Source organism: Myxocyprinus asiaticus, chromosome 8 (genome assembly GCF_019703515.2).
Source record: "Myxocyprinus asiaticus isolate MX2 ecotype Aquarium Trade chromosome 8, UBuf_Myxa_2, whole genome shotgun sequence".
NCBI classification, from domain to species: Eukaryota; Metazoa; Chordata; class Actinopteri; order Cypriniformes; family Catostomidae; genus Myxocyprinus; species Myxocyprinus asiaticus.
In genome coordinates, this window is record NC_059351.1 from 45987445 (window position 1) to 46003901 (window position 16457).

At 37.8% G+C, this 16457-nt stretch overlaps 1 pseudogene; it reads left to right on the plus strand.

The window, feature by feature from the left end:
* LOC127444786 (cilia- and flagella-associated protein 58-like) overlaps nt 1–16457 on the plus strand; it is a 99812-nt pseudogene that overhangs the window by 62704 nt on the left and 20651 nt on the right.

The following is a 16457-nucleotide window of genomic DNA, read 5'->3' on the forward strand; positions in this document are numbered from 1 at the left end:
CCAGCCCTAAATATTGAATAACTGGATGCACATGCTGTGTGCACATTTTTGCATTGAATTTTGTGTTTGTTGTTAGAATAAATGAGTTGTTAAATAAAATAATAATAGTTGTTTTTTTTGTTTTTTGTTTTTTTTGTTTTTGTTTTTTGCATTCATTAAAAAAAGCAATCCACATTAGTCTTTTCTGGTTATTCTCTGACCACCCATTCCCATCCACAACTCATGGACGTACTGTCCGCTATACCGCCTTCAACTCTGAAATTTAATCCAGTGCTGCAAGAAATCTAATCGGGTCCCATGGGTCCTGCAGGTGTTCTGTGGGAATGCAGACCTCTAGCTTAGATCATTAGCGATATGCCATTCAGTCTAATTGTGCAGCATGCTTATCTCAGTATTTTTGTGTATGTTCTAGCAGTGGCAAGTCTCCGTACTTGCTCTGCAGCAGTAGCCCAGCAAATCTAGTCTGCCAAGGCCGATATCCTATCACTATGTCATGCCCATATGAACACTCTAAATTGTATAGAGAGTTGAGCTTGTACTCATTCATTTTCATTATGTTTGGAATGATATGATGTGACACATAAATAATGACAGAATTTGAGGCGAAAATATCCCTTTATGTCACCTTTCTTGGGTGGCAGTGTCAAAATTTCCCATTGAAATCTCATAGGAAGAGATTAGTGGGAGTTCAACTATTCATGTACTGTAGTATGAACCATGCATATAACTTTAATGAACACCGTTTTAAATCACAAATTGATACGGTCTCAGGCTTTTAACCAAGTCACCTTTATCATGAAAAGGTATTGCCCACATTTATTAATAAGGTTTGAGGCTTGCCAATACAGTTTTAGAAAGGTAGAACCGTTATCAATCAAAGCCTTAGGAGCTGTTCAGACTGAGTATGTTTTTGTGCAAAAAGTACTTTTAATTTAACATGCCATCTAAAAAAATCTCATGCATGAGAAACTGAAACTACAGCGAGACACGACACAGCAGTCAGAAACATCAGTCTAGCACATGTTTGCATTAATTTTTTTTTTTTTTTTTAAACAGTGCAGATGGATGAAAAAATTTGTTTTGACCGGCCCCTTACTGATGAAATTTGGTCTGAGTGGTGCTTTATTGCCCGACACAGGCAAATTAAGTATGAGCAATAGTAATAGTGATGCTTGCTATAGCATGCATCACTAATTAAAAATGTGGTACTGATTTTGATGTACCAATTTTGTACTAAATCTGGCCATAATTTATGCTATAATGAACTATACAGTATTGCATTATTTGGCTTGTGATATTCATTAGATGATTCAAATCAGAGAGTGGAAGGAACAATACAGCAGAGCATGGACCAATGATGCGAAAGTATGTGTGTGTGTGAGTGTGTCTGGGTTGTCTTTGATCCAGCTTTGAACCAAATTGTTGTGTTGGATGTTTGTCTAATGTAATGAGGAGGTCTTTCCATTTCAAGTTATTTCAAAGAGCCCTTACGTGAAAATAAATGATGTTTGGCTAAATCTGCATGGATCACAGGGTTACCCTTATGTGCTCTTCACATCAATTAACAGAGCTCTTGAGAAATGTAAGTACAAGTTCTACTGCTCTCAAACTTATCTTCCTTTTCATTTTATTAGAGAAAAATTATATAATTGCCTCTCTGAAAAAAAGGAAAGCAATAGTAAGAAAAGAAAAACAGAATGAGAGAGAGAGAGAGAGAGAGAGAGAGAGAGAGAGAGAGTAAGACAGATAGACCTTACATTTGACATTCAGCTCAGTGGTGCACATTTTCTGCACAAAGGCCTTGGACTCTCATTGTTTTATATGTGTACTGCTGTAGGCTCATTTCTGTAACGTTTCAACTCTTTCTATTTTTCCTATGTCTCTCTCTCACTGGCACTTAATAGATCTTCTCCATCGTCTCTACCTTTATTCTACTAGATTCTACTTTATTTCTACTAGGTTCCCCTTCAGGTCTCAATAATATGGATTTAAAAAAAAATAACAAATTCTGCTGGCTCGATTGGGCCAGTAATTCAATATTTTACTTGCCCTGGCAATATTTTCACTGGTCCTGAGGCAAAAGACTATTTGCACTTGGTGTAAATAGCACTTGAAACACAGAAATTGAAGACAAACTAGTGTGGATGCGCTTTTCTCGTGCGGACGACCCGGGTTCTATTCCATTTTTTCTCATTCTGTTTCCTGTCTCCAGTCTTAATATTTTCTTTAATACTACTTATAATAATAAATACAAATGAATACACTGTAAAGGTTGATTTTCCCGCAGTCATTTGGTCACAGTGAAGGTCGGAGAGTTGAGAGGTTGAAAGGTTTGATCTGGATAAAATAAACCACCATAATATGGTGTTAATATAGTAACCATGTTTAATTTTGTGTTTACAATGATTTTACCTCAAAATACCATGGTAATACTATGGTTAATGTAGTAAAACCATGGTACATTTTTGTAAGGGAATGTTAGGGTTAGGTGTAGGGGTAGGGCTTGGTGTAGGGTGTCTGCAGGACTCTAAATAAACATGCTGTAGTGATGACCCTATTCTCAGTTCCGCAACTCCCTATACGTATCTTACGCAGTCTGCATAGGGCACCAACTCCGTAGGGGGGCACCAGAAACTCCACTGGGTGCCCTTCCTCGCATGTTATACTTTATTCAAGGACCCGATAACAGGCGATCATCTCGCAGCTGACAGATTATCACCTCAGTTTAGCAATAAATGCTAAACTGTGTTCCCTGGAACTCAAAAGATTGTGCTGTTTGCCATCCAATTTCGTTGAAGGGGTTTAAAGTTTTCAAGCTTCAAAAGGTTGCAAAAGCACCATGAAAGTAGTCTACACAACTTGTGTGCTATATTCCACGTATTTAGAATACATATGATATCTTTGAGTGAGAAACAGACCGAAGTTCAAGATGGTGATTTAAAATAGTTCGAGGTTTTAAAACATGTCTTGAGACGCTTGCATTCTGTTCCATTCCATTGTGATCTGAAACTGCTTTTGAATGCAAGAACATGTCCTGTGTGATCCCTTGCTCAGCACCTCTATGCACTTTCAGACTACTGAACTGATGGCACAAATGAAGCACTGGTCCGACTGGGTAAGTTATGGTTCCCTCAACTTGCCTGAACCATTATCTAACAGCCTCGGGCCGTCAGGCCATCCTCATTTTTGATCCCTGCTTTCCCTCTCTCCATTTCTCTCTGCCTCTCATCCACCTTTGGTTGGGATAGGTGAACCACACAGAACAGACCATATGTTCCTCTCATGCTCTGGCTCGTTCAATGCCAACTTTTTTTAAAAAGCAGTTGAGTGGTAGCCTGACAGATGGATTCTCAGTATTCTGCTACCATTCAGATCAGCATGAATATTTCATAAGCATTAAATAAACATTCCTTAAGCATTGTCTAATTGCTAGATGAGCTGCCTTGAGCTTTTCTTGGAGCATGCCATAACAGACCATTTGCTCGATCAAGGAGATCCAGTTCCTCAGATAGAAGGATTTCATGCCTTTCATGTGGTCCTGACAGCTGGTAAAATCTAATCACCATACTGACAAAAGTTACAGGCGAAGGTTTTTGCACTTCTTCTAGAATTAACTAAGTGACGTTGATGAGTTTGCAGGTTGGTGTTTGAGTAATCTCAAAAGATTAGGAAGGGTGTTTATGATCCAATTTCTGTATACTGTATACAGCCTTGAATAGGCTTTATTCAAGATGTCAAACCACAATAAGACACACTTGTTAATGAGAAATTGCCTGTACATGATGTATCTTCTAGCCTAGGCTAAAGCAGAGACTATTTAGCAGAGATGCGCCACTTCTATTAAAATTAATTGGAGAAATTGGAATGCCCAACTAAGCTCTAGTGCCCAATGGACAACGGATGTAGAAATAAAATCCCGCCTTACAGATAAAAGAGCCAATCACCTTTTAGATACAGACATCGCCAATCATCTAGAGAACATGCATTTTATGAAACCAGCGTTGTCAGATTTTACTGCTGATTTGAAATATGTTCTTTGATCTTAATCTTGACCAACCATTTTTTAGATTTTGGTGTTCCCCCATTCAAGTAGATAGGAGCTGCACTGTCATGACTGGAAATAGCCTCCCGGGAGAATTCCAAAGATGGCCACCAGTGGACTGACTTTCTAGAAAGACTTTGGCTAAAGTCAACATGATCACACAAGAAGTCAGCATGTTGTTTCCATTGTTACCTTAGGATCAGCCACATTATGCCGACTCACTGACAAGTGCCATCTCCTATCAGATATGTCATTGGCTCCAGTGTGTTTACCTTTCCTTGTGGTGCGACTGGAAGCGTGTTGTGTCAGCAGCGTGGGAGACCTGTTTTGGAACCCGCGTTGAAACCAATAATTAATCGTGTTCGCATAATCAATGACGAGCGCGATTGTGTTTTATTTTTTCCATAATCGGTGACGAGTGTTATTCGGTGCATTTTTACCTCTAACATAAACTTTTTACTCCACTGATGGTTAGGTTTGAGGTTTGGGTTGAATAGGTACCGTTCATAAAATATGCATTGCTCTTCACTAAATTACAGCCTGTACAGCTTTAAACAACTTGCTTCACAACTCGCTTTTAGCGCCCCTCCATGGACATTTTATCTGGAAAATGGAGCTCACACGTGCCCATATGGTCAGATCAGTTTGCTAAAGTCAGTAATGTACAGTATGTTCCTTGATAATGATTTTGGTGAATTTAAAGCTGCACTTTCAAGCTCTCTATCGACATCTGTGGAAACTTAAAATTGCAAGTCATTTTCGGAAGATCATTGTTTTGTGCATTTATGTCAGTTGTGTTTGAGCACTGCTCTTCAGGGCAGATGAATCTCATGGTTTGAGGTTACCCTTGTACACCATATCATCTCGGAGATATATTCGCCTGCAGAGCCGGAATCATTAAGTGTAATTTTTAAGTTAATATTTTATTATTCGCTTAAATGTTTTTAACAGAGATTTTATTTGCTTTGATGAAGATAAACAACACTCTAATTGACATATTTTAATATGATTATTAATTTTTTTAATCTAAACTAAAATAAAATGGCAAGTTTCATTGAATATCTACGCAGCACCGCTTAGTGGTTGAAAAAAAAAACCTTCTTTTAACTTTGGATATCTTTTGTCTACAATCATGATTCTATCTTTACATTTCTTGGGTCATAGGAAGTACAATGAAGTCTATCATACTTAGGTCAGCAGTGGCGGACAGGCCATTGGGAGAACCGGGACTTTTTAACACAGTTGTATTTCTTGGGAAATAACTGCAGTCTATAGCAGGCGATTGTTAATATTGTTAGTTAGTGTATGGTGGTGGGTGGATGTTGATGTTTATGGTGCTGATGATAATTGGGCCTTTACTCTGGAAGAAGGCCAGTTCTGGACACTCTTGCCTTTTGTTTTGTTTACTTGTCGGCGATTGACTGCACATATTCTGCTCAATGCCACTGAAAAACCTCACACTCATATATAGTGTATATATCCACAGAATCAATGTGGAGCCATGGAATGCAAGTAGGTATATGTTGTGTTTGTGGATTTGTGTGCCGTTGTGTGAGAGAGTCCTGAACTTTATAAGCAGGTTGATTAAAGTTTAAGTCTGTGATATCAACCCTGCCTTCCTGAATAAATCGATCTATATTCCCTAACCCACTGTTTCTCTCGCCCTCTGTATCTCAATGCAAATCTCACTCTAAACAGAGAAAGGTATGGGCAAAGAATGTTTTTTTCCCATTCTAAATCAGTTATTTATTTGTCATCATGGAATTCATTTGTTGACAGTGAAAGATGGATGGCTTGCTTTGCTTTAGTGGACAGTGATGTATTCATGCGAAATGCGGCTGTAAAGAGAGAATGGCGAGGACAGGAAAAACAAAAGCTTTGCCAAAAACACAATTAAAATGCATAAATTAAATCCAAAACCAGCAATAGGCAAGCACATGGAAAGGCTGCCTGTTATTTTTCCAATCTGTACAGGTGATCCTTTCGGGGTTCTATTGTCCTGTGTGTGCCGCAATAAAATGACCATTGACTAAGATTAATTGTGTCTCCTAAAACCAATGATGTCAGTTATTATGCTTTCATATCACATATTGTGTTATTATTTATGTCTCATATATACTGTAGTTCCTTTTCAAAGTGTAGAAAAACAGAAGATGTAAAAGAGTTTTTCTGTCATGAACACTACTTTACCCTTCTAATTAACGAGTTTGACTTCTTCAGCTATTCACATTAATAAAAAATGCACAAAATCAATACAGTCATGCAAACTCCTTATAGAAATTTTTTTATGAGGACCACTATGAGGACCCTATTTATTCTTATGGTTTTGAAATTAAATGTTCAGTTAGCACATATGAGTGTGATGGTGTCTACATACTTTTGGCTAAGTACTGCATTTGTATTTTAAGTGAAAGATAGAGGTACCACCAAAATGATTTTATTAAACATAAAATGGCCTTTCATTTCCATTAATTAAAGACTCATATTTTAAAGAATAAATAATATTTGGTTGGTTTTAATTTTTACCTCAGACTGTTACGCCCTGTGTTGTTTTGTAAATTCTTGCTCCGCTCTCTTTCTCTGAGCGTGTGGGTGTTTGTCTTGTTTGCGTTCTCAGTCTGTTCCAGGTGCCGCCAATTCGCAATTGGTTCCACCTTCCATTGGCTGTTCTTGATTGTGTGCCTAATAAAATTCCTGTGCTGCTTTTCAGATGCGAGCGGTTGCGGATCCGGACTGTTTCCACTGCACGCACGCACGCAGTAGTAGTGTTTAGCTGCATCCGAAACCACGTACTGTCACAGTATGTACTGTATTTGATGAAGGATGCACAGTACGTTCTTTTAGGTATGAATGCGAGTAGTATGAATAGATTTCGGACATACTTCATCTGGGTACGTGGGCATTGTCTCGTGATCCAAATATATGACATAAGAGCAACAACTGCGAAAACTATCTGCTCAGGTTTTTTTTTTTCTCCCGTTTTCTCCCCAGTTTGGTATGCCCAGTTCCCAATGCGCTCTAGGTCCTCGTGGTGGCGTAGTGACTCGCCTCAATTCTGGTGGCAGAGGACGAATCACAGTTGCCTCCACATCTGAGACAGTCAATCCACGCATCTTATCACGTGGCTTGTTGAGCACGTTACCGCGGAGACCTAGCACGTGTGGAGGCTCACTCTATTCACCGCGGCATCCACGCACAACTCACCATGTGCCCCACCGAGAGCGAGAACCACATTATAGCGACCACGAGGAGGTTAGCCCAACGTGACTCTACCCACCCTAGCAACTGGGCCATTTGGTTGCATATGAAGCCTGACTGGAGTCACTCAGCATGCCCTGCATTTCGAACTTGCGACTCCAGGTGTGGTAGTCAGCGTCTTTGCTTGCTGAGTTACCCAGGCCCCCATCAGGTTTTTTTTAAACAAGCACCATTTAGGCACAGGGAACAATTATCTTGGTATATATATATATCTATATAGCACTTACAGTTGAGAAGAACCATCCGACTCGCAATTCACCACCATCCTTTTAAATCCAATGTTTTGAATGTGACGTCGCCTCAGCTCCCTAGGGATTATGGGACCGTTAAGTGTCCAGTTGATCCGCATTTCAGAATCTTACCAGAAATAGTAGGTCATCCGTGTACTTCTCGTTAACTTGCTTCATGAATACTGTGGATTCAGACATACTACTCTGTTGGCCTACTGTTTTAGCATACTATTTAGTAGGTAAATATGGATATTCGCATGTAGTCAATGTATTTTTGACTCAATGTATTAAGCAGTTAGGTCCAAGTATGTATAGCTGCAGACCGGAGACCTCCAAGTGGGAGAGGCTCACCTCCAAGTGGGTGGGGCTTATGCAGCAAGTAGGCAGGTGCTTCAAAGTGGGAGGGGTTTATGCTGCAAGTAGGTGGAAATCCCTATGAAACACAGCGATTAAAACTTAATAGTGAGCTTGAAAAACGACGATTAAAACTTAGTGATTTGTGTGTTTGTCTAATGCAATTTACACTGAAGTTGCATCTTTTGCCATACGTGCACACGTTGATGGTATCTCATTAAAACAATTAGGTTGTAATATAATTTTTTTGACACACAACAGAAAACACTTAAGCTTATACCTGGAGAATTGGCTAATATCAAATATTAAATCTGAATAATTAATATCAAGATAGAAAGGAACATAACAAAACGAGATATATCTGCACTCAGTGAGGTGAGTTGAATGTGTAAATTACATTAAAGTCAATGATTTACTTTTGTAAAAATTATTTTTTTATTTTTTAACCTAAGGTCACGCATTAAAAAAGTTGAATGTATAGTTTACCCTGAAACGGATGCATTCTATCATCAATTTCTCACCCTCATGTTGCTCCAAACTAGTATGACACTCTTCTTTGGAACACAAAATGAGATGTTAAGAAATGTAGTCTGTCAAAATTAACCTACAATGCATAATTTTCTCATTTAATGAATGCTGATAGATTTGCATTCTGCCTAACATGTAACAATAAATTAAGGCAAGTCATAAGTTTGAAATCTGAGGGTAAATTACATTTTTATTTTTTAGCAAAGTAAAATGAAATCTTTACATCAGTCAAATCTTCCATTACCCATCTATTCACAACAATATTATAACAACACAGAAGAGTATTTCATAAATATATTAAAAAGCATATTTAAAAGGGAAGGCACCACAGTTGCCAAATCTTTTCTACAGGTACAAAACATGTAAAAGTGGCTCATAGAAATTGAAACATTTAAAAAATTCAACAGTCCAGATTATTAAGGTGGCACAGTTCGAGAAGCATTTTCTTTACAAATACAATAACATGTCACTCATTAGCACATTTGTATTGCATGCAAGCCCAGTTGCAAAATTCTGGACACAAGGCATCTGAATAAATGCCCTGGAGCTTGCCTCGTCTGCCCTTCCCAGCATAACCTAGTGGATTCACAAGAAACACATTAAGCATGTCTGTGATGCCTTGCTTGTAGAGGTTTGCTTTAAAAGTTATCTGACTACACTACTAAAATGGAAAAGGTTACCTTGTTACTTTAAAGGGATAGTTCACCCAAGAATATGGTGTGTGAAATTCTGTGAAATTCTTGGGTGCAGCTCCGATCAACATAGCAGTCGTGACAGTGATGAGACATATACCAATTTACAATAACATAAAATTAACACAGCACAATTTAAACATCTGATATACACATAATTACACTCAACAATATACAAATAATAACATACACTGTACAGTATACAATACGCACTATATAGATACACATTATTCAATAAAAATAAAAAATAAAAATATATAAAAAAGTATATATAGTAGTAAATATAGAATGTACAGTATTGTACTGTATTGACATTCAGGCTGTCGGTTGATAGTCAGTTGTTAAGAGAGAATATAATATAATAATAATATAATTTATGACAGTCCGGTGTGAGATATAAGAGTAAAGGTAATAAAGTGCATTGCTGATGTATTTTGATCGTGGGAGATCAAGAGTTCAGAAGTCTGATTGCTTGGGGGAAGAAGCTGTCATGGAGTCGGCTGGTGCGGATCCTGATGCTGCGATACCGCCTGCCTGATGGTAGCAGTGAGAGCTGCCCATGGCTCGGGTGGCTGGAGTCTCTGATGAACTTTTTTCACACACCGCCTTGTATATATTTCCTGATAGCATATTATATAATAATACGCTATCATATTGTATTATAACATATTATAAAAATATCACCAAAAATATTAAAAACTAAGAGATGCATAAGCAAACTGAATATTGTGCAGTCCTAAAATTCTAAAATTATAGTGCCACAAGACATTACCTGCTTATGGTTTTCAGTATCCATAACACAGAGAGCAGATTGTAGAAATGGACTGCAGAAACATTACAAATCTGACATGAGAGAAACATTGAAGATTGACATTTGTATTGGAATATGTTGCAGAGAACACATTAACTGCAAAATAAACTCTTTGACTAAATTTTCTCTCACTCTTGTTGAACAATGTTACCTGATAAAGACTATCAATCGCTTCAAACATTGTGCAATAGTCGCTAACAAAATGTACTTTTCATATTATAGATCTGTGCTTGAAATACATTTCTGAGCGCAAATTAAAAAAAATGTAGCTTACCTGTTCAACTCCATCAGGATGCCATTTGCCGCCGAATCCCACAGCGCATATACGTAAAATGGAATGAACCAATCAAAGGCCTTTGGATGTTTGTACAGCCCACTTGGATAGGGTGACCAGATTCCTGCTTGTGAAAAATGGGACAGCCCCCTCCCAGCAAAAATGAAATTGACATATCCTTACCTAGGCACAGATCAATGAGAAGTAGAGGGTGCATCCGCATCTGTAACTGTTGTCACCTTGTACTTTTCGCTGGCAGAAATTTTTGTCAGCGTGCGCTTGTCTTTCAAGAGTTTATAGAAAAATGCAGAGCAGTCCAGTCCAAAATTAAGACATATGAAAAGCATTGCCTTCATGACTAAGTCGAGATTTATCCGGTGTCCATGCTACTTTCATTGATGAGAACACACGATCCACAGATGCAGATGTCCCAGGCAGGCATAAAACAAACTCCACGACCTTGGCTAAGACTCCGAAGGTGATGGCCTTGCTCTCCAACCCACGAAAAACATCTGTCCATCTCTTAGACACGGCCATCTCGTTTATGCTCCATTCAGTGATGCAACGTTTTATAATGTTTTTCGTACAAGCCCACTCATCAAAGAGTGTGGTTTCGTCAATCAAACTGAGAGCAGGTATTCTGGAGCAGAAGTGTTCGAGGCTGCTCTGAATGTCTTTCCACTCTGGGATATCTCTCAGTAGGGCCCACACAAGTTTTTCTGTGTTCTCCAATGAGCGGCTCCAATTTTGGAAATAATCCACCAATGCTGAATAAAAGTTTCTGACTGCACTAAAGAAATCATCCGCTCGCATGTCACCAGCTTCAACCAGGGCATCCAACTGCTTTTTAATGTCAGAGGGTATAAATGATTCCTCCAGCCTGGCCTGCAAGACTTTTCTCAGGTCATGAATTTGCAAAGCCACTTCTGTGGCTGATATGTTGTCTTGCTCTAATATCTACAGTGCACGGTTAAAAGTGGCTGTTTGCTTGAATGCAAAGACAATCCAAAGTTTAGTGCAAGGATCGCTGAAAATGTCTCTTAGAAACTTTGGGCATTTTTTTGAGAAAGAAAGTATGCATGCAGACCATTGAAAATATGTAGTATTCTTTCAAGAGCTGGACCAAGAGAGAGGAAATGTGTGTTGCCATGCTGCAGTAATTTCTGATAGTCCAGTTGCACAAAATGCGAGTATGTTGTATATGACAGCTTCAGATTTGGTGCGGGCAGAAGAAAATTTCGGATCATACAATTTCATTATCAACCTCGCAGTGCAGTCAGCCGACCGAAAACTATGGCCGTGCACAACAGAATGATAAGCAAAAAGTCCTTCACTTGCATGCACCTTGTCAGATTCGAACTTTGCTTCACAAATTGAAGCAAAATTGAAGCAAATTCTATTGATAGGGGATTGCTAACACTTGGTGTGGCACACTTACTTTTAGCAGCATCCACGTGCTTTTTTGTATGAACATGCTGCACGATGACTGTGCGGCCTCTATGGGCGATGAAAAAGCGAGCTCCACAAATCTCACACCTCACTTTACTAGGCTCTGTCTGTGACTCCTTTTTTTTTAGAAATTTTAACTCTTTTTGAAGATCCTCATTAAATGTACATGCACGCTTCCTTGACATTTTTCCAGCTGCAATTTCATCTATGTGCTCTTTCAAACTGACTCTTCAATCAGTTCACTAACTGTATGTCTATTGATAGGGGATTGTGATTGGATAGTTTAATCATGCACTTCAAATAACATGGTGTGATTTTATTGGTTTTACAAGCCATATCCTTGGCTACCTTTGATCAGAATACTCACGTGACTGAGAAAGCTGCATAGGCGATAGATACATTTTAGGAGAGGGGAAATACAGGACAAAACATGATTTGTTCAGAATAAGTCGGGACACTAGAAAAAGTGCTTAAATCCTGTCCTGGGAAAAACGAGACATCTGGCCACCCGACACTTGGAGCAAAAGCCCACCCATTTGGAGCTGGCTCTGACCTCCATTTATGATAGACTCTTTAGGTCTGTAGGGATGTCCTGCCCTGCTAATTTGATATTGTTCATTCTGTTTTTGTTAGCAAAGTTAAGCTTGTTTAATTGAATTTTATTTCCTGTTTTCAGGTTAGTTATTTTCCTTAATTCTTTTTGAAGCTCTTTTGTGACACTTTGTGGTATTCTGCTGCCGTGTGAACACAGACATAGAAAACAGAGAAAGAGTGTTTATGTGTACTTACTTGGCTGTTAATAATGCAACAGGTGCACAAGAGGATGCCTCTTCACATCAGTGCCCATCTTGTTTGATCACATCCAAACATCTCTGCCATCAATCTGAATCTACAAAGACTCTATGAAAGACTCTGGTTAGGTCCTATTCAAGCACATATATAAAATAGAAATCTGACATTATGACAGTTACGAACATTAAAGATGACATAGGAATGCAACCATGCCAATTTTTCTCCCACAAACCTTATACAACATCGATTTTGTCTGAATCGTCAATGACGAGAAAGACCTTGCAGGTCTTGAGAAATCAATCCATGACATTTACAAGCAATCTTTCTGTGTTCTCAGTGCAACAACGCTTGTAAAAACCTCTCCAATTTACTTGCATTGCTAGACAAATGATAGTTCACTGAAGATTTTAGTACTAGTGTTTTTTCCCCAAAGGAAATGACTTATTGATCAATTTAGCATGCTAAATGCTAACACCCTCATAAACTCAACCTGCATTGCACACAGGTAAATGAGCTGTATGCTATTATCATTTATCTCTCTTTGTTGCTTTAGAGAAAAGTTCTAGGACATACAGATTAAACAAAGGATCGTATAATTTCAGTTTATCACTCAATTGGTTACCATATGGCTCTCTGTCACATCTATGTGACTTGAGGAGCCAAAGCAAACTACTCTCTTCTCGATGTATCTCTCTTCCATTCACTTTTCCCCTCCCCTTTCTTGTTTTCTATGAGATGTCCTCTTAAGGAAGATAGTTTAGATTGTCCTGAGAAATGATTTTGTCATTTATTTTTTTTCAATGTATTTCAAGAGGGCTTTTCTCTTGTTGCTGAAATAGTTTAATTTGCTTTTCCCAGGCACCGGCAAAAAAGTAGTGCTAATAGTTTGGCAGATGGAGCTTTCAAGATGTTTATTTGCAGAGTTGAATCACTGTAGCAAGTCAAAGGAAGAAACTGTCTAGACTTTCCATTACTGAGTCCAATGTATGGAAATCAACCCCAATTTGACCAAATTACTGCCAAGCACCATCCATCAGCCATTTTTGGATCAATTCAAGTGTAAATACATTTCCCATTAGCGCTACTGATGAACCTCAAAGACTCGGGTTCTGGTCTCGAGGGAACAAGGAAGCAATCATGCTCAAACAAACAATGGTAAGTGTGATTCGGATTGGATTTGGGTTGCATTTTCCCTCTGAATTACATTTTTACTTCACTGATGTTTAAGTTTAGGGTTGGGGTTTGGATTGGGGGGTAAACTTAAAAAAATATGCATTCCTGTTGACTATATTCCATATTTTACAAAAAATAAATAAATAAAAAAAATACAGTACAACTCACACATGTCCATATATTCAAAAACAACTCCAGCTTTGGCCACTGGGGTGCAGTAATTTGAATTTCGTTTAGAACAGTCTGTTTTCTGTAGCAAAACTTTCGACCTACCTTTGCCAAATTCGCAGTGTGATCAGTCTGATATATCTATGATTGTCTGTTTAAACAGGCTTTTTGCAGAGAGGGAACGGTCAGCTCAGATTCTGTTGTGAGCCATGACCTTTCAATATATGATACAAGAAGATTTGTTTCTCTCTCTCATTTGCACTCTTGTTTGCATTTTCTTATTTGTTACAGTGCATAAGTAAATGTGAAGTGCAGGCTTTTAAAACCCCTTATGCACAAACTCATTTCCAAAGTGCTGTTTCCTCCTGCCAGAATGCAGAGGGCTTTAAATGACGGACTGTAAATTAGTGGATTATTGTTGACTTTATTATGACTTGCAAACCAGAGCTCTGCCGCTGTGTCTTTATTCTAATGGCAGACAGGAAGTGTTTCATATGCAGAGAGAGCTGCTGAAAGAGAGGACAAGATGTCGAGCTCTAGAGGAGGAGCTCAGTACTCATTTGAAAGTACATCACTGGAGAAAACTAGAGGTATGAGTTCAAATTTGCCTTTTACTAATAAACATACAGTTCTGTTCAAAAGCCTTGCAAAACAGTAAATTCATTTACACGGGCAGTCAAAAGTTTGGACACATCAACTAAAAAAAATGAGTCTGTAATTGCATGCGGTTTATCCATTTCACTGAAAAAGATCTTGTACTCTAGAGTGTCTCTCTGTCTCTGTAGGCTATTGATCCAAGCACATTTGAACTGATCCAGAAAATTCATTCTCTCCAGCGGAGGCTGACAGCAAAGACTCGGAGGTTGTGGAGAAAGAGCTTCTGCTACAGGTAAGAACTCTCTTCCACTGGTCAACATTTTTTGCCTTGTTTTCACATATCTAGCCTTGGGATAATACAGAAGTAACAATGGTGAAAGTATACTACTTTAAGACTGTGATATTTGAATCACTGATTACATTTTTGAATTTAGTAATTAGTAAATAATTATTAATTTGTACTGGAAAAACAAATAAACTAAATTGGACTTGATTCAGTAAGTCTACGTGGTCATAAAAAAAAAAAAAAGAAAAAAAAAAGAGACACCTTTGGTATTCACGGTCAGAATTTACAGACCACTGAAAATGAATGGCAAAGACGAACAAAAAAAAAAAAAAACCAGACAGCAATTACAGGGTGAGACTCTAAAACATCCTCAGTGCAAAACACACACCCACTCACACACAACCACATTTATACACACAAAAAAGAACCGGTGAGACTATAAGACAGAACTTTGTTTTTTACATTTGTCAAAAAAAATTATTAATTAATTCATTAGTTACAATGCTAAACACACACACTCAGAAATTAAGGGGTGAGACGATAAAACACTCACAATGCAGAACACACACACACACACACACACACACACACACACAGGTTTGTTTCACTATATAAGTGAGGAAATCTCATAGACTTCCATTGATTTCATAGCAGGCTAACCTAACCCTCACAGAAACCTGTGCACATCAGTAGATTTAAAGCTAAACAAGGTTTGGCTGATTTATGGGCCTTTTTTACTAGTGAGGACCACCTAAAATGTCCTCACTAGTGGGTTTTCAACAAGTTTCACTATATTAGTAAGCACATTTCACAAATTTGTTACGCGCAAATATATTGAAACGTACAGACACAGACATACATGTTTGAAAAATAAATTTTTACTATAGAAAGTTTGATATTGCAAATGCTTACTCTAATTCTTCTGTCTAATTGAATTTGCAGAATTTGCAGTTAATTTCTGTTTCTTGATGTTATTTTTCTTGACAATATTATGCATTTACTTTGAGTTATTAAATTATGTTTGAAATAAATTATTGGTAGAAAAATGCTTATTATTTGTCTTCTCTTTGTAACAACATGGTCAGGTTTGATTGCAAGCATAATGATATTAACTGCAAAAACTGACACTTGAAATCGAATGTAAAATGCTAAACTTTGACAAATAATAGTTTGATAATGTCTAAATATATATCCAAATGCATATCTTGTGATCAAATATAAAATTAGATTACAACAAGCCATCAGACTACACACCAGGTGGCTACAGCCATCTACTGGCTGTTACTGGCATGACATGGTTTTCAAGTCATATTATTTATATTTTGTCCACCAGATGGCAGCAACCTGCCACCAATTTATATCATATTCTCATATTTTCTTCAAGTTTCAACTTATAGAAGTGTAGGTTCTGAATTGTATTTTATTTTATTTATTTATTTAGTAAAATGTATACATTTACATGTAAATAAGATCAAAATAGCATCAAATTCCAAAAGAAAGGTAAAATGTTATTGTTCTCACTTCAGAGAAGAAATGGTATCATTATCATCATCAAAAAAAAAAAAAAAAAAGGGTAACACTTCTGGTCAAAAATGACCGCGAATACCAAAGGGAGTTGCCATTTTTCAATACCATTGGAGGGTTAATTTGACGTGTCTTAAAAACGTAGTGTTCCTGTGTGATGCCTTATTTTTAAGTCGCTTTGGATAAAAGCATCTGGTAAATGACTAAATGTATATGTAAATTAAAAACAATTCTACATTTATAGTGGTGAAATTACCGCTAGAGATGCTACAACAACTG